The 27,477-nt window shown below is 37.1% G+C and overlaps 1 protein-coding gene across 2 annotated transcripts in view; it reads right to left on the bottom strand.

The window, feature by feature from the left end:
• Positions 1-27,477, bottom strand: part of RASGEF1A (RasGEF domain family member 1A) — a 158,050-nt gene that overhangs the window by 52,852 nt on the left and 77,721 nt on the right. The gene's annotated exons all lie outside the window — the stretch shown is intronic.

Below are 27,477 nucleotides of genomic sequence, written 5' to 3' on the forward strand. Positions count from 1 at the left end.
GTCATTAAGAAGTAATATATAGTAAAATATCAATACTTACATTCCTAAATCAACTAGTCATTACACTGTTTATTAAAAGCTTTGGAATGTAGAATTTTATTCCTTAGTGCAGTTATGCTCATAGAAGAATAGGAAATCTTTTTTTTTTCTTCTTCTGGAGAAGTACTATTATAGCATAAAGCAAAGTGACAGCACAATCATATCTCTTCAGGATGATGGATAAATCCTTAACTATGCATGTTTAAATGTGACATAAAAATAAAGAATATAGAGAAACTGGCAACCATTCTGTTGACACCTAAGATAAACTGGATTGAAGGGAATCCAAGTTTAAGCTGTTTGAAGACACATTGTTGTTATTGTAGACACAGAGATTATTCACCGCAGAACAACTTGAAAGCAATCTTGTAGTTTTTTAGTAGGACTTGGACTTTTTTTTTTTACCTGCAGGAAATCCACTGTTTCTGAATTACTAAACTGAACTTTATGTTGTAATTACTGCAGATTTGGGTGCAGGTGTTTGTAGTTTCGAGGCTCTTTTTTTTTTTTTTCCCCCCTGAAAATGAAATTAGAGCTGCTGTGAGCATGCTGGCTGGCACCAGCCACGTGGGTCTGTTACAGCTGGAGCTCTTTGACGTCACTTGTGGCACTAACCTCAGCTGCTGTTCTCTGAGCAGGTATTTCTTTAGCACTGAGATCTTACCTTTTTCAAATTTGAATTACTCACTGGAATGAAATATAAGGGCAACTTGACAGACAAATGGAAATAAGCACGCACAACTCATTTTCCTCGAAAGTCAGACAAAAAGTAATACTTATTTGCACAAAAACATAGTACCTGACTAAATGTATAAGTATTTTATACTATCTCACACCAAGTAATGTCTGTTATGAGACCGATAATGGGTTTATGGCCATAAAGCAATAAGAATTAAGGACTAACTCTTGGTATACTTTTATCTTCAAGAAAAAAATTTCCAAAGTGATTCAGTGTCATCAATAAATTTTGTTTTCAGTTAATGCTTGATCAAACTTTAAAAAGTTTAAAACACCTTTTAAATTACTTCTAGGGTTCCTGTGTTCTCAGTTAATCTGTGGGTTATTTTGTTTCAGTGTAACTGTTTTCAAGGCAAATTCTTATTTCTTTGATTTTCATCATTCAAACAGAAGGAGGTATAGGAAGCAAGCAAGAAATACAAAAAATGCATTTTTGAGTTGAATGTAAATTGTTCAGTTGCTTTCATAGAATAGAAGGTTTTTCCATGTTAATAATATCAATGAAGAAATGCTGCTTCCCTTCATGTTAAAAGCTGCAGATTTTTCCTGGAACTGAAGTGAAAATGTTGAGTTTTTTCCTATTTTTTGTTTGTTTGTTTGTGGTTCTTTTTAAACAGTAAATGTGTTCCTGATTCAGGAGAACTTCTCCAATAGCTTTGAGGATGAACATGATTTCTGTGTAAATATTCAAAGACCTTCTGGCAGGCCTTCTAAGCTCTGCTACAGATGCCATCAGAACCTAAAGCACAAGGAGCATACAATTGTATTTGGATTTTTCTATTAGTAAATGTGGTTACCAGGAGGCCAGCTATGTTTGTGCAGCTTCCATGCAAAACCTGCTTTTTTCAGTAGAGCCCAAAGCCATCTAAATACCGAAGTTATTCCAAGGCAAAGTTTGTCTTGACCTTCAGCATTAGCAAGATGTGATCTTTTTTAGTTATGTGTTAGACATATATAAGGATGCAATCAACACTTACTCTGTCTTTCCTTATTCTGCTTCTTGCATATATCACTCTTGAAAAGATTGAATGGGTTTAACTTTGGTAGAAGGTGAATGTGCCCCTACAGGGTTAAACTAGGCTGTGACATCAAAAAGCTGTAGGCAGGCAACTTCCCTTTTTTGTAAAGAGAGCAGCTTCCTGCTAGCACTGATACTGCAATATACCATGGTGTCTGTAAAGTGGAAACCCCCACCCCTCTTAGACTGTTATGTAGTGGAACCTACAGCAAGTGTAAAAACATAATGGTATGTTTATTTTTGGAGAAGTGGGAAACTACTGTGGGAGTAAAAAGTTCTCATGGGGTTTTTTCACCATTCACCCAGATACTTGTATACAATGGTTTGGAGGAAAAGGGAAAAAAGGTAATAAAATCCCAAAGAAATCATAGAATTTTGGAGGATATTTTTGCAAAACTTGGTATTAGAACATATAGCACTAATGTCTCTTCTTCTGTATCTTCCTTGTAGAGATACTGTGAAAATACTAAAATGATGCCACAAATATATTTTTTTCAATGTATAAGAGCTGTTTCTTGGTGAACAAAAATGGTTGTGTTTTTTCCTAATATAAAAGACTCATTTATGCTGCGGGCCCAAAATTAGAAGCACTATACTTCCTTAGAAAGCTGTAAGACTGCAATTGAACAAAAGATGTGTCTTATGTGATTAGATTGTAATTAAAATTGTAATTGTGAACACAGTCTTCTTTTGTTATTGGAAGTCACTGACTTTGGAAGGAGTCACTTTTTTCCCCTCCATTTTTGATATATAAAGATTTGCTCCAAAGGTTTGGAAACAGAGCCTGTTTTTGAATGTTACTGCAGTTTAGTTTTGATGTGCATTATCTCTGAGCTATGGCAAGGCTGATGCAACATATGAACATGGATTTAGTTTCATTTTTTCTGTATCTGCATAGTGCCTGTATTCTGACTTGCACTTCATTATAATGCTAAAAGTTACTTCGATGTCTTCTTTTGCTTGGCACTTGTTAGTTATCATTCATCAGTGCCATAAAGTCTGCTCTTGGAAAAATAGATATACAGAGAGTTTAACAGCTTATTTCCAGTTAGCTGAAGACTGTGAGCTATTGGATAGCAAAGGATGTATCATTTGCTGGAAAGAAAGTTGACATGGTGTGGATTCTTGGAGTCCAGCCTGTTGACTGGCATCTCTGAGATGGAGTAGTCATGAAAAGTACTGCTGAGACCTTTTCAGTTGGCTGCATTTTGGGCTACTTTCTGTGTTTTAGTCTTGGGCCACAGATGAGTAACATCAGTGGTATCAGCACTGTGGTGCTGATGGAAAAGTTAGACTTCTTAGGCTGGTTCACCTGTGGTGTTCCCAAGACACTGGAAACTTTGGTGCAGGGACTCTTCCAGGACACTCAGGTGGAGCCATGTGTAATGAATTGATTTGAACAGGGAGCTGTTACTGGATTCTAGTTGCTTTTTGCCAAAAGGGAGCAGATGCTTGTCAGGAGAGAGAAGGTACCAAGCAGCATGATCTGATACAACATGGGTAGTAACCTGGCCTGGGAAAGGTGGTTATTAATCCATTATTATATATATACTATTACTCTAGGAATGGATTTGCAAGGATTGTAGGAACTAAGCATTTTTTCATGTTGAAACTTTTATTTTGAATGTAAGCTTGGAATAGTTAAAACAAAAGTGAAAAAGAATAATCATGATTTTTCAATACGTGGGAATTTTTACATTTTTTTATTTAAAATCATTTAGCAAGTAGTGAAGATTTTGAGGAAATAGTTCTTTGGTGAATAAAACTGTGTTCCCTTTCAGTTTTATTTAAAGTAAAGAGGAAGCACTCTAAAAAAGGACCCAGAATATAATTGCATGATGTCTGATTTGTGGTTTCTGAAAACTGTCTTTGCCCAATACTGCTTGTTGTTTAAGAGAGTGTTGGTGAGAAAGGGAAACTTCATGCTCAAAACCAGCTTCCCTATCTGGGAAAAAAAATAATAACTTTTTTTCCCCTGATAATGACAATAGGATGGAAGCCAGATTTGATTATGTTTGTCAGTTAAACTTCGAGAATACAACAAATGTGGAAATGTATCAGGAAAACATATAGATTATGAACGATGCTATCTTCATTTTTTCCATTAAAATTGAGATAGATTTTCCTTTGGCTATCTCTGGTACAATGACCCGAGGTTAATGGCTAGCAAAGGGAGTGAAATTTTGTAATTCCTTGCAGGTCTCTCAGAGCACATCTTCCCTGTGCTGTGCAGAGTCAGGCAGATGCCCCTGTCTGTGCTGCTCTGAGCTGTGCCTGTGTGTGGTGCTGGTCAATGCTGCCAGCAGCACTGGCTTACACATGGAAGTAGTACAGCAGCATGAGCCCAATATTGTGCCAAGGCTTTACACCAGAGAGTGGGCTTTGGGTTGTAGAGCTAATTGCAACCCTTAAAAGTGGACAAAACATACTGGACAACACTCACTTCAATGGTTATTTTATATGCATGTAAGAAGGTTGAGCGATCCTGCTTTTTTTGGTGGTGCCTTGGAAAGTGCCCTTGGGATGTTTTGTTTTAACCTCAGGCTTTATCTATAGCTCTTGTTTAATGCAAAAAGCTGCTCTTAGACTTCAAACACTTGTTCTTCCCTGTGACACTGGTGTGATTATGTACTCAATTTTTAAAATGCATGGAGACACACAGACAAAATAAAATGTTTTCTTCTATAGTGGTTTCACTATGACTTCTTCTCTTTTGCTGTTAAGCAGACACTGTGGATTAAGTGATTTCCATAGCTTTTTCTGCAATTTGTTGGAGATATTCTTGTCATACTGATGTAGATGGTATTAAATTACTTTATTACATTAGTACTTCTTAATACTTAGTATTCCTCAGAAGTACTACATGTAAAATAAAGTTGTAGACCTTAGGCCACAACCTCCATGATCCAATCGCTGCCAGGACCCATCAGGGATGAGCCAAACATGGAGACCTTTCAGGGTGGCAATAAATAAATGTTTTGGCCACCTGAGGAGGGAATAGCCGTGTGTTACTGATGGCAGAGTTTGCCTGTGTTGGCAGTGCTGCAAAGACTGCAATCCACAAGTGTATCAGATCATAGCAGAATGTTGGTCCTTGACAAAGAACTGCAATGTTTTGCTACCCATAATAATTATAGAACATACAGTGTGGCATGTGTGCACACTCATAGTTAACTGTGTGCTGGTACTATAAATCTGCTTAAATGTAATCTTAGGAGTGTCCAAAGGCACAAGTTTGGACCAAGTCCATTTTCTGGTTCTGCTGTAGGTTCTTTCATGTGCTGTATGATAGCTCCCTTGTTGCTGTTTTGATACTCACATGGCTATATTGGCTTTGACTTGGGGAGGTGGAGGATGGAATATATATTTTTCTATTTCTTAATTCAAGTTTCATCACCATCCATGACCTAATGAGCAGTTTTATTTCAGTACTGAAAACTGGAAAACGACAACTAATTGGCAAAGCTGTGCTATGCCTTACTGTTTCATTGTGTAGAACTCTTGGTGATGCTGAATAAGGAGCTTAAATTACTTGCAATAGGTCTGCAGCATTTTTTCTTGGTAGAAAACCATTTCTACTTGCAACTCAGAAGGGGGACTTCTGACTGTAGAATTGCTGTACATTTTCAGGAAATAGGCTATTTACTGGGGTTTTCCTTGGTTAATCAGGGCTCAACTTGGCATGGGCTCAGTGTTTGCAAGTTTTGATCCAGATTTTCAGTAGCCCATCTTCATTCCTGGACCCTATATCCACTTTTAATCATCTTTTTTAGCACAAATATGTGTGCTCACATCACATGGGAACATTGAATTCCTCTAAAAACAAGTGTCATTGCTGGTGAATCACTCAATACTTGCATTAATGATAAATAATTACTTGTCTCTTGCTTAAAAATTTTCTGGTTGAAAAGTTGCATAAAATGTAGGGGAGTTTGATAGTTCTGTCATATTTTGGGGGCTGTGTTTTACTTTTTTTATATTCAGGTGCTTCTCTATAGCTTGACTGTTCAGTGAAAGTTCAGTCTATGAGCTGATGTTTTCAGATATTATCTGTTGCTGCAGTCTTGTGTTTTCTGATGTCCCCCAGTGTCCCAGAACAGAATGAGGATCCTCTGAAGACCATGAGGCTTCAGGCGGTCACCTCATGTGACCAAAGCAGAAGCTGTGGAAAAAAGCAACTATCCCTAATTCTGAAAGGAACTCAAATGAAAAAAAATCCAGCTTGGAAAGCACCAAACAATTTCCCACATAAATCTTCACCATTTTTCGTGTTTACACACAGCTTCAAACTCTTTGATCTCAATGGTTTGTATAGTCACAATATGAAAATTGTTATGAAAGGTGTTTGAAAGTGATAATGTGGAGGAAGGTGAACAGGTTTGAGAAGCAGGCTCTATTCCAAGAAAAAAGGCAATATCAAAGAGGGTGCCAGAATACTTCTGGAAAGAAGAGGGCTGTTGTTGCAGCCAGGATGCATTTCATTGGATTGAATGAAAAGGAAGTGAAGAAAAACCTCAGATTTTGCACATTAAGAATTTGAAATTCTCTGCCGATAAAATATTGCTGTTATAGTAATGCAGTCTTACAAAATAAGTGTGGGCACTTCGGGATCTGGGCTGAGGGCCAGCAGACAGTGAACTCTGCTTCTAGCACGAATCACAATGTTGTTGTTTTTCTCAGTGACATGTTGTTTTCCTGGTAGATGCAAAAGGCCACTCTATGGAAGACTGACTTGAAAGAATAAATAAAGCTTGCTGTGACAAATGAGACTGGAGGGAAACAAGCCACGACTTGGTTGCTGTTCCATAACACTCTAGAGAAAATGCACCAGGAAAGCCTCAGCCAGAGGATTCTCACCTTATGTCTGTGTGCTGTGTACAGGAGAAAGAGCACAACTCTCATTTATCAGGATAAGGTGATAGAAAATGCAAGGCACTTGCCTTCAAACTAGTAAGGGGTAATTTTGTTGGTCATATCCTTTCTTTACTGAGAATTTGCTTGAGCAGGTTTTTGCATGTGTATACTTTGGCATTTCTTTGTCACGTAATTCTGGTAGAAGCATCCCCTGCCTCTTGTAGTGTATGTTTCTGGATGAAGTTTTCTTTGCTAAAGTTCAAGCTGCATCTCCTTCTTTGGATTGTTTTGGTGTCCCACACTGTGTTGTGGTGCTTTTATCAATTTACCTATTTATTTCAAACAGTGAGTGTTAGGCTCTGCTCTAGTGCCTTGGAAGCAAAATATCATGGAGAGTGAAAAACGAGAGAGAATCAGAAATTCCTTGTGCCACCATATTATTCTCCTCGTTAGGCTGGATAAAAGGATGGGAAAACAATTGGAAACCAATGCTGTGCTGAGCACAGCCTGCAGTTTATGAGAACTCTGTCACATAGTGTGGCATCACTGATAATGTATTGCTGATACAGGATATTGAGAAGTTACTGATTGCTACTTATCCTTCTGTTTGAATCAACACCTTGCCTTTATATTAGTTTAATGAAAAGGGTTTTTTTCCCAAATGTTTAAAAACATAATGGATACTGTCACAGGCTACTATAAACAGCTTAGGGATTTTACTGACAAATTGTAAAAAATAATTTAGAAAAGTTATCTACAAAAAACTCCAAACCAAAACCAACAGTCACCTTTCCTTCAAACAACCCTGCATTTCTTTACCCATTCTTTTCTCATAATCAGTGGGTGCCAGGCTATGTTTTGATGCTAAGACTTTCTTACAACAAAAATGTTTTTATTCCAGTTTACAGTTTGAAAAACTGTCAGTGTATATTTCTGTTTTTTAGAAAAACTTCTCATTAGTACTACACACTTGCTGTGATGAGAAAAACATGACCAAGAAAGACACCTTTGATAATTACAGAAATGAGACAGTCATCAAAGAGACACAGGAGGGAAAAAAAAAAAAAGAAAATCACTAGTGTGTGCTGAAAATTATTAAGACCTGTGCTTGCAAGTTCCTCCTGTTTTAGCAATTACTTCATGCATCAGTCACCAGAACCTGCTAGCATTTCTTAGCATCTAGGTTTTCCCACTGTGCAAGGCAATATCTTCTTGGAGATTTTTCTTTGGTTTGGTTGTTTTTTTTCTTGTTTTGTGTTTGTATTTTTTGTTGTTTTGTTTTTGGTTTTGGGGATTTTTGTTTTGGTTTTGTGGTTTGTTTGGTTGGTTTGGTTTTTTTTTAAAAAAAAATTTTCATTTCCTTTTTTTTTTTATTTTTCTTATTTTATCTTGTTTTCTTTTTCCCTACCACTGATGTCGTGGGAGGTGCAAGTCAGGCATTATGAGCATTTGGGCACCCAGGAGTGGATTTCTGAACCATACCAATACAAGGAAAAGGCTGCCTGGGGCCAGGCCAGGTGCTGCTGTTCTCCCTGCAGCCCAGTGTGCCACCTCCATGCACATATGCCCTTCCTACCCTTCCATCCTTCAGCTTTATACTTGACCTCAGTCTGACAGTGACATGGTGAAGTTCAGAGGTGAACAGTCACCTTGGTATGTGTCCCTTGTTTAGCAGAGCATATCTACTCTTTGTCCTCTAAGCTTCAAGAGGAAGACATGCATAAGTGTGACATGGGTAAATACATTCTGAACTGATCAGCAGTAAAGGTGAGAAATGCAATTTCTCTCCCACTTGATTATTTTAGGCATTTATTTTCATAAATTTGAAATGTTGGTTTATACTTTGTATTTTAGTATGAGATTTATGACAGACGTAAGTATGTTCTTTACCTTTACAGAATACAGAATATTCCAAGTTGGAATTGAGTTGGAATTGATCACACTGCTTCAAAAACCAGCATTAGCAGAAACCAGTCTTTAGCAGAAATTAAACCTGATCAGCTAATTTTGGTGGTCATAGTAAGCTGGCCACCAAAAAGCATATCAGCCAACTGATTTATTAATGCATGAGCTGATGCACCAGGTATACAATTTAGTTCTGGCTACTGCTGTAGTCCCTGGAACGTATCAGGACCTAAAACATTTCTAAATGCCAATTTTCATAGCAATAAACTTCAAAGTCACCATTAGTCACATTTTATCTTAACTTTCAGGTCCAAGATTGTGACAATATATGAGATTCTCAGCTGAATTAATTGTTAATTCCATTAAAATCATTATATCAGCTGAAAACGAGGCTCAGTGCCATACAAGATGGTATAGGTAAATAAATAACATCAGACCCATGTCCTGTGCTCTCACCAGCCACAAACCTGCAGGCTGATCCTCACTCAGGCACTAGGAATATGTCTCCATGGAAGGCAATTTGCTCTCTGTCAATAGTCTGGTTTGGTACTCCATGGGAGGTCCAGTCTGAGAGCACCTGAAGGATTCTCATCTGCTGCAGTGCCCACAGAGTGGCAGATCATGCAGGCCAAGCAGCATCTTGTTCTAAAGTTTTTGCTTTGCAGATTGCAGGTGGCAGCTGCCACATACCCAGTTTGTCCTGCCCACACAGATTTAGGCTACTCTTATTCCACCCTTCTGTCATATCCTCAGGGACTTTATCAATCTTTTTATTTATTTGTATACATTCAGCTTTTTTTCTTATGTACCAAAGCAAGGCTTTTTGTAAATGTTTTGTTCCTTAAATCTGTGCTTACAGTTTGTGAGGCATCTTTTGTCTAAGGACTCTAAAGCATGCTACAAACAGCAGCAAATTCATCTTCACTGGGGAAGCTTGACTTTATTTGATTACCTTTGAGCACCTAGATTTGTTGACTATGGGATGTTGAATGAGTTACTTAAAATAAGGTCCCTAAAAATAGTACTTTTCCTTTGTGGATAAGGAAAGATTCAGAAAACATAAGGAGTACCACTAACTTTATTTTTCAAAGAAACCAATGGGTTCTCTGTGCAGTGTTGGTTTTTTTTTCCCTGATGCTGTTCTGACTTAATGGCAAAGTTAGGCAAAAAATCCAGCTCTTATGGCATCCAGTCCTGACCCACTCAGCTCATCTATTGGTAAAAACCTACAAAGGAACCCACAGCAATACTGTTTTTCTTTGTTTAACCCTTCATCTCTCCTTTGTAGGTACATGGGGAAGAACTTTTTCAGGCAGATTTACAGTAGAGATAATGTATGGTTGGTACAAGCAAAATCAATTTAAGCACCTCTTAGGTTTCACTGAACTGAAAAGGGAATTAATTTAAAAGAGTATTGTAAAGCTTATTCATAATTAATCATAGCTGTATGAAAGTGAGTTTCAATTTCTTATAGATAGTTAACACAGACACATGATCACCTGTGGAAAGCCTTATTTAGTCAGCATTTGATGAGCTTAATGCAATTCCATCTACTGAGGTCAATGTCAGTGTCAAAATATTTTTAAATGTTTTTTTCCTCAATCTTCTTAAGTCCTTCCTTATTATTACATGATACTAAATGCATCTTGGCTGATTTGGAAGAAAGGTATTATTATCTATTTTATTTTTGCTGCAGCTGAAAAAGGAATTCTTTACCAATGTTGAATTCTTTCCTAATTAATTTCTTTGATTACTGTAGCATGTAGGGACATTAGGAATGATTGCTCTCTTAAGTTCTTTGATTCTGTATACTTCTTTGGAGAAGAACATACAGAGTTTAATTTTGGATAAGGTACAGGTTAAGCAGGTTCTTAATTTTTTACTTTTAAATTATATAAATTACGTCATTCAGTTGTTATCTTTTACAAGACTGTTATGTAAACCTTTCTGCTTTTACGTATATTTTATACAATGAGGACTTTCATTGCTGGACTTTGGTTTGTCTTGTTGGAAATATTTCAGGAAAAACATCATAGAAATGAGCCCTGGAAGTGACCTCAGATATCACTTGAAATCCACCCAACATAAGTATTCATTGCACATGGCTTTGAAATGGCTCCTGAAAAGTTTTAATGGAAGACTTGTTTGTGTGTGTTGTAAACAAACCAATTGTAACCTTTCCTTGTAGGATATTTTCTGGTATTTTTATAGTTTAGAGTTCAAATTTGAGCACTGTGTTCCAGCTGGAGAGGCTTCAGCATTAAAAAGAGTGGATTAGTTACTAATACTGCTTGCAAATAGCATTTCTCTCATCTCTTAAAATCATGTTTTAGCAATCACACCAAGTTGCATTATTGGCTTGTACTGGGATCTGCTGCACCTCCTGCTTGCAGAGTTCCTCTCTTTGTGTGAGTTTATTTGCTAGCTCATCATGCTCTGGGCTCATCATGCATGCGTCTAGCTTGAACTTTGTCCTATTATTTTCAGATTCTAATTTGCCAGGAACCCTTTGAATTTAAATACTGTCTTCCCAAGACCATCTCCTCCCACTTTAGTAATGTTCCTAAATTTCTCGTGTGTAATTTGTATAATTTTTGATGATGTTAAAATGCTGAATAGACTGGGCAGAATACAGTGTAGACCCCATACAACCCCACTGGAGACAGCTTGCTAACACAGGAGCAAGTCACTGATAACTGTGGCTCCATTATGATTTTCCAGCTGATTGTGGATTCTGCTTATGCTGATTCCCTGTGGAGGAAGCTTTCTTAGGTTCTCTTTTAGAGTGTCATTGGTGACAAACCAAATAGCTTGAGGATAGTTCAAATATGTCACTCCTGCTGCTATATCCTAGTTGCTAGGCCAGTTATCCTGTCCAAGTAGGAAGTTAGGCTGAATTGATGTGACCTGTTCTTGACAAGTTCGTGTTGGCTATTTCTCGTCTCTTTACTGTGCTGTAAGAGCTTAGAAATGACTTGTTTTTCTTGCTGGGTCTTCCCAAGTGTTGCATTTAGCATCCCTGTATGTCATACAGTGAGTCTCTCCTGCTGCCATCAACTAAAATGCTCTGTTTATCTTTCTCCAGTAATCTAACATCGGTCAGGGCCATAACTTGCTCTTTGCTGGTTAAAAAACAGTGTGTTATGGCTGCATAGGCACAAATAGAATATTGGAAAACTTCTCATCTGAATACTGCAGCTGTTAGAGGATTAATTAGCTGAACAAACTTCAGATGTTTACAGCTAACTGAATTTCAGATTTACATCATGGACAATACTATTATGCTAAATTTGGTGTGATTTTTGCACAAAAATTCCAACAACAACAAATCCTGGGTACAATACAGTTAGTTTCCAGGACAGCTTCTGCTGGTTTTGCACCAACATACTAACTGCCATGCTAAGCTGCCCTGTTCCAAATACATACTTCAACCTGTTCAACAGCTCCTGAAAGAAGCATGTCTGCAATTCACCTGAACAGCCATTGCTCAAATAAGTCCAAGTATCTGACAGAGATGGCTAACAACAGAAACTGGTGATGATGTAATTGCATTTCTCAGACCTAAAGATCCACATAAAGTAGAGCAAAGCAGGGCTGCAATTCAGAATGTCAGAATCCAGGGTTTTAGTCCTTTTCCATATTTGCATCATCTGTGCAAAGCCCACATTTCTGTGTTCCTTGTCCTTTCTCAAGTCCTTATTTATAAAGACTGCGTGTAACCATTTAAGATGTGCTGTTGTTTCTTTCAAGTTGAAGAGATTGTTCCCAAGCTTAGCAATAAACATACTTGCAAGTAGTTGCAGGAATGTGCTTCCAGGAAGTCTGCTGCATTTCTTGTGACCATTATTACAAATTCAATTGGCAGCATTTAAAAGAGCAAAATCCTTTGAGTCTTTTTGTACCCCTCCATGGTATCCTGTTTCATGAACTGGTAGATCCTCTTGTTTCCTCTTGTAATGATCACCTGCACTCTTTAACCCTCAAAAATACCAGTGTTCACTTATTTTAGGACTACAGATTATGATAAATGACCCTCTGACTCCATTAGTTCTAGTAAAAATATTAAGATAAGATATTCTCTGGAAGAAGACTGCTTGGGTTACATTCATAGAAAGAAATAATTTCTGTCGTTTAATATCAACTCTATTTTAGAATAGATTTTTTTGACAGTTGCTATCAGCTTTCTTCCTAGCACCCTACAAGCCTGCTGTGAAAAAGCCTGTCCCAAATAAAGATGAGTATATTTTAGCATTTAGAACTTGTACTTTTAAGAATTCTCTGTCAGCCAAGGAGACAAGGTCTCTTGTTTCCAGAGCTGCATATAACAAAGCATCTAATTCAGACATATTAGGGAATTATTCTGAGCTTTTGTCTCTTGGGTTTGGATTTGGATTTCCTGGATTTGATCTCCTTTTGAAGTTGGTAGAGGGATTTTTGCTGATATCAAGGGAAAATCAATCAGATATATTGTGAGATGTTGAGGGCTAAAGATCCCCTAAATGCTATTACCTGGTGTAAATGGGGCTGCTAGTGTGCTTTAATCACACAATCTGTGTTCTGTTGATGAGCATTTACCTATGTGAGGATAATGATTGGAACCATTAATAACATGTGTGATGACTTGTGTGCAGAGATTTTGTAGCATTATTCCAGATTCTAGAGTGCAATAATTCTAGAGTGCATTATTCCAGATTCTAGGTCAATAATAATTGAAAATACTGTTGCAAACTATAAAGTACCATCATATACCCTCAGCTAATACTGTCTTAATCCCAGCTTTGCTATTTACCCAGGCATTGACCAGGCCACAGAATAGGGCCAATGCATTGTGTGTGATGGTCTGGTGTTAGAGTTTAACTGCTTTGTTAAAATTCTATGGATATTGATTTTTGTGCGTGTATGCATATAGGTTATATATGCATTATTTTAAAAATTCCATAGTGATTGCTATAATCTTACTTGGGTTAGTTGTGCATGAGTGGTTTTACATGTGAAATGCTGATGGTGATCACAATATAGGTGGAGAAAATTGTGAGATGCAGTAGCTGCCAAAAAGAAGTTCTTATCCCCATAGTAACTCAGAAATATAACTTGAGATGAACACAATAACAATTGTAGAAATATTTAGCAATAACCTAATCCTATAGGACTGCACAGAGTTTGAGCACTGAAATAAACATCAGCTTTTTGTTGACTTGTTTTTCCCCAATAGGTGTAAGGGAGAACAGACTAAAGCCCTATCTCTCAGTCACAGCTGGTCTGTGGGAAGAAGTGCAGCAATGTTGCAGGCTAGGGAGTAGAAAAATTCACAGAGCAGGGAAAGATAAGTGCCTTTGAAACTGGTCTGATTTGCCTTTTGAGGACTATCATACTCTGGTGCTGTTAGTGGTCTCTGTAAGATTTCTGTCACATAGATATGAGGTTGAATATATGAAATCTTTTTCTCTGCTACACATAGCAACAGAAAGGATCAATGAATTCTTCAAATGGTACAGAGAAAAAAATCTGCATCCAGAATTAGAGCTGGGGTTGTCAAGAGCAGGGTTAATCATATTTGCAGTAAAGGAATGTATGCTCTCTTTTTTTATTATCCCTATCAGATGTGTTCAACTCTTCTTCCAAAAATGTGGGATTTGTTTCTAGAATGGTGGTTGTTTGTCATCAAGTGTTGTTCTTTCTCTAGTCTTCCAAAGCAAAACTGATACTCCATGCATACAGAGTACAAACTCAATCAGTTTGCTCTGTTAGTCTATATATTTCAATAGTAAAACTAAGAAACACGTGCTTTTGTCTTGCAACGTATTAAGGAAAAGTGCTTTTTGGTGTAAGAGTATTTTTGGTTCTTTAAGATATATTGCTTGGTTCTTTAAAATATATTGCTACAATATATATTTAGATATTTTTTGGCAAATAAAAAAGGGTAGATATTACTAAAAGTGCATTGACTTGCTCTTGTTTGCTGACTAAGGAGATAAAATTTGTTGGTTTGTCCTTACAGTTTATATTCTGGACAACACCAAAGGACAGACTGTCACTCCTTATTTGCCTTCGCACCTAAGAAACCCCCAGTTAGGGCTGCTTCCAAAAGTTAGTACAGTTTTTGCCTCTTTCCTCACTGTTGGTGTGGGTAGGGGAGAGGAACACCCCCAAAGCAATTCTGGTCCTTATTGCCATCTATTCAGCATTTATTGCCATCACTAAATGTTGTGAGAAAACTATTTGCTTTTGATAATTTGATAATCTTCCTGCTGACTTTGCGTGTTGAAATGACTTGGTGAAAAATGGAATCAGTGGTGGGACTCGAAGTGAAAGAAAGCTCAAAATATATGGCCAAGAGTGAGAGGGTGCAGAAGGTGGACTGGAGGGAACACCAATCAGACAGGCTTGGTCTGCTGTGGAACTGCAGCTTCAGTGGCTGTCCCAGGTATTTACCTCTCTGAAATTTGGTTTCCAAAATGAACCATCACCTTTAGTCCTTGTTGCTGTAATTCAGAGACTTCTACTTGTTTCTGGCCCAGGAGGTTTGATTAAGCAATACTGGAAAGCTGTACAAGGATTGTGAGGAAAAGCGTGTCTGTAAGCTGCAAGAGATCTGCTCTGGTTTTCTTCCTGTTTTGCTCCTGTTTACAAATTTTCAGAAAACTGGAAGCAATCTGTCCCAGTTTTATTTTGTTTCTAGATGAGGGTTTTTTTTGTCTTCAGCTAGCAAAGCATTCTACAAGTTTTATTAATGATTATACTAAGAATTGAGCATCTCACATAAAAATGCATTTTGACAAAGTTAATACTGCAAGGCTTGCCAAAAAATTTGGCATTCCATATAATTTGCCAGTTCAATATGTGTCTGATAACCAAATATCTTTGGAGGTCTTTCCTCAGATTTTCTCTTTTTGGTCATCATCTGTCACTGCTTGTGATTAAAATAGTATTGGAATTTAATGATGTCTCCCAATCTCTTAACTTGCCTAAGCATTCAGTACTGTCCCTGTATGTGTTCACCTAGATGTAACTTTTGGTGCAGTAAGACTGCAGTATGGAAATGTGGGTGATGAACATTGGTATTTCTAATTCTTTCCTAATGTTCCATTTAGCAGCTAGGTTCTCTACACTCATATAATTCACAGAGATGTGGGTTTGCATCCTGTATTGGAAAGCCTGTTTCTCATCTGACATATTTCTACCCAGCTTTTCTATCTGAGCAGACTGGGCTGAAGAGTAATGGATTCAGTCATCTGTAGGTTGAAAGGTATCCCTAGAAGGAGAAGACCTTTGCTCATAGTCTTAGCAGAGAGGCCAAGGAGTAATTCTACATGGAGTAGGATACCCTTTCAAATTTTCAGATCAGCAGGAGGGCAGCGTGTGTAAGTGAAACTTGTCCTCAGGATGCCTGTGACATGTCCATCATTTAGATAAACAGGCTGCTTTATTCACAGTATCCATCAGTCACTTGTACTCCATACATATTAAAATTCACCTTGAGATATAAAAAAAGAGTTATTCTTATCAGTTCTGGAAAAGCCTGTAGATGCAAAAGAAAGAAAAGTGCAAGCACATGTCATGGTTTTACTAAGAACCCCTTCTGATAATTTTATATACTGCATTTAATGAAAATTCTAACTAATGCAGAGTAAACTCTGCCAGAATTTCTTATGATAATTTTTGGTGTTCATTGCTCCACAGAGGCATTCCACAAGGTCATCTAAAGGGATTTTGTACAGGGCTGATAAGAACCTCATCTGTAAACAGTCCCTTGCTGAAAACAGCATTATACTTAGTTTTTAGTCATTATGAATTTCCCATAAACAACAGTATCGATGGTTTTAATATTAAGCTCTGTGAAGGGAACCATAAAACTAGTTGCCCAATGATAGCATGTGGATAATTTAACCCCTTTTCCTTCCAGAACTTCTAGTATGAGCACAATTGGAAGATAGTGCCAATTATTATAAATCATGTTTGCAATTTGAAGGAGCTGTGTTTTGCCAAGTTGTGTGAGTATGTACTGAAAACATAATGTGCTGGTTCAACCAAGCACTGCTCAGTGTATAATTTTAGCCTGCTGAATCATTATGTTGTGCTAAAAGCTTGCTACAAGCTTGTTGCTGTAATGCATTAACACAGTGTCTGTAGGCCTCCATCTCCATTAAGTCAAATCCCATTAAAAATGCATCTCTAATGACATGTGTTTTGCTGGGGACCAGTAAATGCCTTTTCCCTACCAAGCATTTCACTTCTACGTGCAGGGCATGCTGTGGTAAATAAAGGTTATGTGAATTAGTGCAGTGTGGGAGATACTTAAAAATCTATAACTGAATCTTCCCTGTTAGTCCCAACACCAATTCTTTGATTGGAACCTTACAGATTAATTCACTGAACTCAAACCCATGTGGCAGTGATAAAGCATAGCTAGTACCCTGCAAGTTGCACACACAGCAGTAACTGGAAATGAGAGATAGTGTGGAAGCCATAAATCTCAAAAGCATAAACAGCATCTAAACAGCTCCATAAAGTTACTGTGTCTATATTTCAGGATTCTCTTGTTGTCTCTCATATAATTTGTCGTTTTAGAAGAAAACCAAAATGGAAGGTTGTAAAATATATGTGAAATCTAATATGGTTTTTTCAAGGAACTGTGTTAGAGCTCATGAAAATAGTTGCTCACAGAAACTTTCTGCAGCAATCTGTTTAAAAATAACTACTGCAGAGTAAAATATGTTCAATAACACACAGTGCTTGATATTCATGTGCTAAAAGATACAGGTGAGCAAACTGGCAGTGATACATGCAATTGTTATAATTTTTAGTGTCAGAGTGCTTTAGAAAACTATTTCAGACACCCACAGAAGAGAGCACATTGGTGATGAGTTCCTGAAAGTTGCACAAGACTTCTCATAATGGGTACTCTCAGCTAAATGGGACCAGTAACATTATTCTTGTCATATTTATTCCTCTCAGAGCAGATATGAGAGACAGTGGAAGCTAATTTACCAGTACCACCTAGGGGTCCTGCGTAGGAAATGAGGGCATGGACCCCATCCAGATTCACACTGCAGAGATTATAAAGTAGCAAAGGTGCAATCAGTTCATTTAGACGCTGAAACAAACAACATGGATCAGTAGACATGAATGAGTGCTCTGCTTCTCCAGTTGTCCAAACCCTTACAGATGTTAGGCCATCAAAGATCACTGAAAGACTGTCCAACATGTACTTTGTTGAGGCAACAAGGTCATGGCTTATAGGCCATATGAAAAAACATATGTTGACCATAGTTGCTGCCTGGCTGTCTTATCACTGAAATACATTTAAATTATGTTTCAGAAGAAAATAAGCCATCCCAAAACTACATTAAGGTCTCCATGATACAGCAAGTTTCATTAGGACTTGAGCCTCATTACTCTTCCTGTGAAGACTAATCTCAGTGGAAGCTGTGGTGTGGATCCTGTAATTTACTCTTAGAAATGAATTTTTTTCCACAGCTAATGATAGAGTAATAGAAAGGAAGTCTTCCTTCTTCTCAAGAGATTAACTAATTCAGTACCCTACACTGAGGAAGATCAGATTTGCCTGCAAATTTTTCTGGTGCCTCTTTTTTTCTGAACTATTTACAGATATAGAGAAAAAATTGTACTAAGAAATTTGTTTACCATTATCATGTAACTAGGGTGTATTTTCTTTAAGAAGCCTCCTCCCATTCCTTACACCTCTTTCTCCTTGTCTTGTGGTGGGTTTAGCTCTGTGTTGTCCAAAGTTTGCACTCTTTGTCAGACCAAGACTGCATCAATACCTGCCCTGTTCAAGAAGAACAGGTCAACATTATCACAACCTTAATACTTCTTGCTACAAATAGAGTACTTTTCATTGCAGCCTCCTTTTTACTCCCCTTCCTCACTTTTGATGTACATGTGACTATTCAGAACGATTAACATTGTCCATTTTATGGAAAAGTTTTACTTATTGGAAGATAAGTTTTGGTGCTCTTTAAACAAAACCATCTATTTGCATTTCCCAGAATAAGTATTTCATTTTTCTTCTTCTCTCTCCTGGGCACTGTGTGTGGTCTGTGTCCTTTCCACTGCAAAGAACTCCCATTTGAGGCCAGTATCCCCTTGGAATGCACTGACAGGAAGGGCACGATTGCCTCTCCTCTCTCACATACAGTATTCCTGTCATTACCTTCCAGGACTGCTTTTATTTTTTTCTGCAGTGTTACATAATTGACTTAACTATGATTCATATCAGCACTCCGGTAGTTTTCAGCAGTGCTGCAGTGTAGGTTGGCAAGTTCTCCTCCTTCACAATTAAAAAAAAAATTCTCTCCTTCAATCCAGAGGATTTAGTTTATGCTCTCCATACCCCAATTATCTTTAATACCTGGAAAACTCAGGCATTAAAGATGCATCTAGTGGTATATATGTTAGTTTTCCATGAGAAACTGCTTGTAAGTAGTAATTCTGGAGTGGTTAGTTTTAAGCTGTGTTGTAAAATAAAAGCAACTCTGTTGCTGTTCAAATCAGAGATATGTGTGAATATGAGGTCAGCCAAGTTGCTGTGAAGAGCCATGTGGGGCTGAGGAATGACATTTTTCATGTGGAAAGCACTTGCTTATAGACCAAGTATAGAAATGATAAAGTCTTACTGCTGTAAAGTACGTTAATGGTTGCAAAAACTCAAACTGAAAGGTTTGGAGTTCCACAGATTATCAAAAGTATCATCCTTATCATGGGATTCGGCAGAGGACGCAAAGATTATGTACACCTTGAAACCAAGTTCTGTTATAGTTTACAAAGTTGATCCATTTAAGCTCAGCCACATTTGTTTGACAAAGTACCTCATACGTATCTCAGTTTCTGCCCAAGTATGTCTGACATTTTGCTTTCTTTAGGAAACTGTCTTATTAGTAGCAAAAGTACAAGCAGGTGTCTTTTTTTTTCCTTGCATTTCTTAATTTATAATGTACACAACTTCTGCTTCGCTGGAATTTCAGGGGGAAAAAAGGGGCTAATAGGTTTTAAAAATTTTTGGAGGTTTATAAGCTGTTGCTAATGTCAGTGAATTCCATCAGCAACCACTTGATTAATTTTGCTGCTTAAATCACTATGAAAATTGCTGCTAATAGTGTTCAATCTTGTTGCTTTCTTTCCCTTGAAATACCCAGTTGCCCAAATGCTATATGGCCTAGTGTACCAGCAAGTGACTTTTGTGTTACACTGTTTTGTTTTGTCCTCTTTAGTGTCTGTCTCCATTAGTAAACTATAATTTGTCTCGATTAGAGTGATAATATTTCCTGCCTAGGGGACGGAACCTCTTGAATTATTGTACACCAGAGAAAGCCTTATCCTTTCACAATTTCAGCTATGTAAACACATCTTCTCCGAGCTTCCAATATCTAAATATTTTAAAAGAAATTCTGTGATTGTAATAAACAAAGAAAGAAAGAGATGCAAAATGTTCTGTCCTCAAGACAACTAGAAGCAGTGTAGGACTGGACTGAGACCTCGAAAGGATTGTTCTGGTCAGAGGGACTCAGTTTCTGTCTTAATGATTTATTTGAAATGTTTATTTTTCCCTGTCTCATTATAGATGCTTTTGCTGTTGGTCTGGTTTTACCCTCTTTATAGTCAGTGCATACTGGAGAAATATGCCTCTCAATATGTTAAATCATCCCTAAGAGAAAAGTCTATGTTTGTGAAGAAGTCCTCCAAGGTCTGAGAAAACCTGGGGTAGGAAAACACCCTATTAATGTTACTGCCCTGGGTTCAAGAACATTAGGACACATACATCAAAATTAGACTGTTATAATGTGTACTAAGCAAAGAGAAGCCAATGCTTGCTTAACTCAAGTAGCCATGGCAGCTAAATACCCTGGTTACCATCCAGTACTAAAACATAATTATTTGACCTAGTCACTTAGTTAAAAACGTGGCACCCCTACCTCATTTTTAAAAAAGCATCAGGCTAAGTTTGTAGAGGTGTCCTGCCCAAATATTTTTTCACTGAGAAATACAGGTTTGGATAAAAATGACAGGTTTGGGTTTTTTTGGTGTGGGTTTTTTTTTTGGTTGATTGGTTGGGGTTTTTTTTGTTTTGTGTTGGATTTTTGTTTGGTTTTTTTGTTTGGGTTTTTGTTTGTTTGTTTTTTAACTATTTACTTGAAATTTATTACCTTTTTTCCTTAAAAAATATATGAATACATAAGCAAGTTATTTTTACAGTTCTTTCAAGCTGTTAGAAAAGTTAAGGCACATTGCATGTTGTCATTGAAGAGAAGGGATAGATAACAAAAGAGGGGGTTTTCCGTTTCTCAAAGATTTTACCTTTTTATTGTTTAGAAAGCTTTTTCTTGTCCTTTTTTTTTTTTTATAAAAAAATCATTCAGCAGTTTCTGTAACAAAACACTGAGAAAGAAAATGTGCTGAGTAAGAATCCCTGTAACTCCTGTTACTTCCCTATAACTCCCCCTGAGTTAGCTGTTGCACTCTTAGTCTCTCAGCAGTACTTTGAGCGTTTGGGGCCATACAATTTAGTTTTGTGAAAACGCTGGGTGCTTATCATTAAAGAACTCTTTGCAGTTCCCATTCAGTTTCTTTAATCTGGGAGTGACTGGTCAGGTTTTGGTTTTTTGTTTTCTTGGTTTTTTGGTTTTTGTCACAGGGAGCAGTTATTTCTATTTAAAATAAAAAGGTCAAACCCATTTGATTGAAATATTTGGCAGAAGAAGGAATTTAAACAAGTGCCTTCAGAAGCCTATATAATGGGCTGGTGTTTTCTTTCTTTCCCTTGATTCTTGCTGCATGAAAGGCAATGTGGAAAATACACGAATATGACCAAACCTTTCAGAATAGGAGTGAATAAAAGCTGCTAAAAACCTATGGGGAAATTCAGAGACTCTATGTTGATTTTTTTCTTCAAGACCAATACAATCTCTTTCATTCCTGCCCAGTAGGAAAAACAACAGCTTTGAAGGAAATGACTGACACAGGAGGATTTTGAGAGAATCTGAGGATTTATTGTGTCTGCAAGTTCAGATTTATTTCAATGTCTCTGATTCTATAAGGGCTCTGTAAAAAGTTGGGGATGAAATTGCTTGGTTTTAGAACAGGACAGCTTCAATTAGAAGCATGTTTTTTATTTGGAATGTGCTTTAGTTGGTTGCTACTAGTCTAATGGAAATGGGCTTATGAGATTTTCTACGTTGGATCTCAAAGCTGCAATCCAAAGTTTGATGCTGAGTAAGAAACTTCACAGCTGCAAAGAGAAGAGAGTAGTTCCTCCTCCCATAACAGGTGTAGTAAAGACTCTTGGTGAAGCACTGAGGGAAAGCTCTGTCAGGAAGACTCCTGTCTTAAAGCAGTTTTTGGTTAGCGTTTAATTTGTCATTATGTCTTATGTCAGCACGTGATAGCTTGCACTGAACAGAGAGACTAAACAAAGTGTTAATTGATTTCTGGTTCACTGAGTGCTGCCTGTTGTGTACACATAGAGAGTAAAGTATGATTATGTCACTTTAAGGCTGGATCATAACATTCCAGAGTGTGAAGCCAAGATTATACAGACCTCTTTAATTATGGCCTTTCCTAACTTTGGAATGCTTTACTTGTATGTGCAGTGATTACTACAATCACTTTGCAGCCTTAATAACCTTCTCTTTAGCATATTATTTAAATTATGATTTTATATACCATCTCTTTTTCACATAGGAAGATATATGTTCTGTTTTTGCTCAGTAGCAATTTTGTATGGATTTCCCAGTCTAATTAAATAAGAAAGAACAAGCAATTTGGGAACCATGACCCACAGCACACAAAAGTTGTTATAGAAGACTCAAAATGTTTGTATATATTTTATGTTTTTGTGATCAGATAGGCATTTGCTTGTGTAAGTTACAAAAAAAAATTACCTCTTTAATATTTATTAATTCTGTTTTTGCATTTAACCATCTGTCTTCTCCCTTCTCTCTTCTTCCCCTCCCCCCAACAACTTTTGATCACTCTGGAATGAAAAATATCACTGAACCATATGTAAACTCTTGAAGCCATCAATGCAAATTCCTCACATTTTTCAGGGGAGGAGAGTTTTTGGCATGCACCATCAGTTTATGTGATGTCTTTATCTTCCACAGTGCTTCAGTTTGTTTAATGGTTTGTGTTGCTTGGCGTTGCCCAAAAAACAAAAGAAATGCAGGATAACAGTCCTCACTGATGCAGTGTTCCTCTTCCAGCAATTTAACATAGAGACTTTTAACACTAAGCCAATCACTGTACAAAATCTGCTCATCTGAACAGCTTGAAGGCTAGGTTGCTGTCATGCTGAAGCATTGTAAACTGTATGTAAGGACATTATTTCAGATGCAGTTGCGTGCAGGTATGAGTAAAAGGACTCAGTTTGCTGTGTGATGTTCTGAAAAGGCAATTTCTCTGAGAAGAAGTAATAGATGATTCTTTCTTTGGAGCCGCAATGTACTGCAATGAAATGATATTTCTCTTCTTAGCTCTGTGTTCTCTGAGGTACCAAACAAATATATGAGAGGATGTAAATGTAAAAGTGGTTGGAACCTTTCTTCACTGGCTACTGCTGTTTGGCTGCTGAGAACCACAGCTGGAAAGAAGCTTCTTTTAGGAAAGGAGAGGAAAATAGTATATTATGCCCCTTGAAAGTCCTCAGTGAAGCAAGGGATGAGAAAAGCTTTCTAGCTCTTACTATGTAGTTTTGCAGTCAGAGTATTTTCCAGATCAGAAGACTTAAGATCTATGAATATATTAAAAGATATATGTTCCACTGATGTGGCAGAAGCATGGAGTATTTGACATATGGACATGTATTTATGCAAGGAAGTTGAGAAATCCCTCCATTAGGGCTGATCAGTATGTGCACAGACTGGCATGGCATAAAGTGGTTATTGCTGCCTGATTTAGATTGGATCTGTATCCACTCCTCCCCTTCCTCACTTACTGAACAACTACTATATTTTCTAAGCAAGACTTAGAGCCACGTCTGTTCCTGAATGACATTGCAAAGCTTGAAATGATAATTCAGCAGCAAGGCCGAGCCACTTTTCAGTGCAGTACTATTTAGAATGACCCTGACACGTGCTGCTCTTGCATTAGGCAGCAGGGTCAATTCAACATCAGTATCAATATTTAATGCAGTGCTGCAATGCCAAATCATTGAATTTTCTTTTGGACCAGATGTTTCTTTTGTAGGAGCTGTTATTTAGAGTGAATCAGAATTTTAATTTCACTTTATGCAATTTAAATTCTAGTCTTCTTGATGCCAACCCTTTCTTGAGGCACTCTATCCATAAACTACTCATTTGTCAGGGAATGCTATAATGCCTTTCCAGATTAATATTACAAAAGCAGTCTTTTTCTCAGATTTAATTGTTGCTTGCACATAAGCAATCATCCAGCTTCCTTTCTACTAAACAAATGGTATTGTTATTAAAAGAGTAGCAGGACTGAAGTCACTCATCTTGAAGATAATGTCCATTGCTGACAATGCAGTTGGGTTTCTGTTATCTTACTGAAGTGAAACATGAAGAGGAAAGCATCAGATTTCTGGTGTTACTAAAGAAAATAATTTTAGCCTGGAAAAGAAAGTTAAATTCCTTTGATCAGTGCCATATGCTTGAGTTTATAATAGGCTTTTGTGTTCCCACTTAGCTGGATCAGATTGAAAGTGGGATAATTATCAGTGAGGGTTAGAAATAAAATAGACAGTTTGCATGTCAAAATATCTTCATTTTTATGTCAATCGTGCTGTCTTTCTGGTACGGTGAAAACTGACTCCAGGTTTAACAGCACAACAATCAAACTTCAACCCTTTCCTTGCAACTGGTTATTTTGCCTTGTGGACAGGGGAATTAGGACAAATATTGCTAACTATGGCTGCTATGCTGCTATGAAGGCTAAAAGGCTTGTATTGGTAAAAATTATAGGCACAGCCCACCAAATCAGAGACTAATCAGGGTGTATATATTCCTTTCTTATTTATCTTCATTTTTTCACAGTAATATTCAAATATGAATCACCTACACTACAGAGTTTGACCAGAGCTGTTATTTCAATGTTAACTTTGAATGCTCAGATGCAACAGGTTTACTTGACTTGGACAGTTGTGTGTTTTGGGTAGAGGTCAGTGAGTCTGCTTGATCTGTCAGACTAAAGATGAGTTTATTGACATTATCTATACTGATGTAATGACATTTATAAAGGTGAAAGCAAATAGTGCTACTGCATGTCCTACTATGTGCCTTTGCTTCACACCCACTGCGAAATTTTAAAAAAAAAGGCAAAAAACCAACCCAGTAATTATAATGGTTTTGTAACAGTAAAATTTTTGCATTAGAATAGTTGTGAAAGAAGTAAGAGCAAACATCTGGTCTTCTAACTGTTGTCATCCATTCTTTACTTCATTATGAGTCTAATCAGGTGAGTTTGTCTCCAGAAAAGTGTGCCAACATTGTGTGCACCTGCTTCTAATTAAAGAACTTCTAGTTGCTTAAGAAACATTATGACCTGAAGGCCCTCATAAAACCAAGAATGTCTAAGATACATAAGGGAAACACTAAAGTCTCCATTGAGAGTTGTGTTCTTTGTACTGTGTTTTATTATATAACATTAAGCTAAGCTCCAGCAGTCGTAGGTGTTGGGAAAAGATGGCATGAGATTGTTGCTATACGTGACGTGTATTGCCATGGAAATACTGTTCTTCAGAAGAAATAAGCCTCCTCTCAATTGGACTGCTAATAGAGCATATGAAAAAAAAAGAAGAAAAAATAAAAGGGAAAAAAAAGTAAATGAACTTACTTGAGAAACAGGCAATAATAAACGGATTTTAGGATACTGAAACAAGATATTGGGGTTGGATGGAGAAATTGCATTTGTTCTACAATGGGCAGTAACACAATTATCGAATGTCTGAACACTTTCCAAAACTCAGTTGGTAAAGAAGGGCAGAATTTGATTTTGGTTTTGGACTGTTGTAATTAATTTCATAAAGTCAGTGTTCAAGAAATCTTTCTTCGATACTTTGAAAACAGATGGGACTTTTCCTCCTCATATCTCAATTGTGCATATATTATCCAATAGGATAATATAATAACTGTTGGATATTATATACCAATTAAAAAATAGGTAGCTAAAGGTAACTAAAAAATCTGTCATAATTTGTATAGAAATGGGCTATTTGTTCTTCATTCTGGTTTTTAAATTGCATGAGAGTAGGTGGCTGTTGTTCTTCAGCAAATGGACAACAATCAATACAAGTGTGCAAGTGTTTGGGAAGTGTTTATTAGTGGAAGCATTAATTATTTTTCATTCTTGGAAATTAATATATGAGAATAAAATTATTTCAGTGTGATTTTCTGTCTTACGAAGCCTAAAAGCTATTTTCAGGCAGTTCTTAAGAGTTTTATTTCAATTTCACGATTTTTTTTTTTTTTTTAATATTAAAATACTGGAAGAAGGATGAGAGTAGAGACAATGCTCTATCTTATTCTTTAGTTTACTGAAGCCACTAAGAGTCTGTTGGTTGACTATAGTTGGTTTTGGTCTTCCAAAAAATGTGGAAAGATATTTCATTCTTCCTATTTTCTGGGCTCCATAGTATGGAAATAAAAGGATACAAAAGCAAGTATGCATAAACAATTTTGTTACTATAGCTAACAGGCTGAAATTGCTGTCATCAGACATTACCTAAGGCAAGTAGTTTATCTTTGTTCAAATAAGTATTAGGGAGACAATTCTGGTTGCCTCAACAAGGATAACTAGAGAAGGGCAAGACAGTTCTTGTTAATGGGGTGTTGTTTTTTTTATGGAAATCAGTCTGATTTTTGGCACCTCTTAAAAGAATTGTTGTTGAATTGGAGAAGTCTATCTTTACCATTGCATGTCTACTGATTCTGTCATGATCCCAACAGGTATATAAAATTCCTAATGGCACAGTAATAATTTTAACTATTTCAGGAATGAGAACATATCCTGCTTCATTGTGATTGGGATAAATGCTACTGTCTGGGGTTAAAAGAGTCTTTCAGCTATCAATTCCCTCCCTCTACAAATATGTATTATTTTAGGTATGTTAATTTTCCCTTATATTTCTTTGTTGTCTTGTACAACTGGGGAAAGACATTAGCTACTGGCGTGCAGATAAGATATGCAGAAGCAGGATCCTGAATTTTGAGAACTTAAAAAAAAAATAAATTTAAATTAATACATTTCTACAAATCTTTACAGAACAGTCTTTAAAAGACAAATTGTTTGTTGTTTTTTTTTTTTTTTCTAGTATTTTTTGCCAGTTATTTTAGGTATGCCCTCTAACTGTAAGATAACAAACTAGGTCCTGTTTTGCAGTCCTTGCCCTTTGTTAGAATTTTGGACTCCTAAAATTTTATGGAGTGTAGATTGCATGCACATCCTCTTGTTAAAGCAGGCAGAAAAAGTTGTGCTGCGTAGATTTTGTTTTTTCAACCAATTTTTCCAAGACAGCTTTAAAAATAATTAAATCTTTACAGAAAAGAAACAAGTCAGATGTGCTGCAAACATTGTGTATCCTGTGAGGCGCTGTCTTCCTCTTGAAGTGCTTCGATACCCTGGTTGCCATGGCAAGAGAGAAAAAGAATAAAAAATTCCTGTAGTGAATACCTCTGTAACTCCAAAATCATCGCTCAGCAGGGCTGTGTGCTTAATAACTCATAAAAAATACTGTGGATTTTTCAGAAGGCTGCGAGGGAATTTCTCCCCTGATTTGTCTCGTTCTGTTCCGATGATTACACATGCTGCTAAAGAGCAGAGGTGACCAGGAGGGGTAGCTACATGGTGGTGTGATTTTTAGCTCTGATGTGGGTGGGAGCGTTTTCATACCTCCAGGCAAAGAGGGGCTGGTTCCCTGGCACAGCACGGAGGTAGGTGGGATGCAGTGGTGC

This window comes from Manacus vitellinus, unplaced genomic scaffold (genome assembly GCF_001715985.3).
Source record: "Manacus vitellinus isolate BGI_N305 unplaced genomic scaffold, ASM171598v3 scaffold_54_pilon, whole genome shotgun sequence".
Taxonomy (NCBI): domain Eukaryota; kingdom Metazoa; phylum Chordata; class Aves; order Passeriformes; family Pipridae; genus Manacus; species Manacus vitellinus.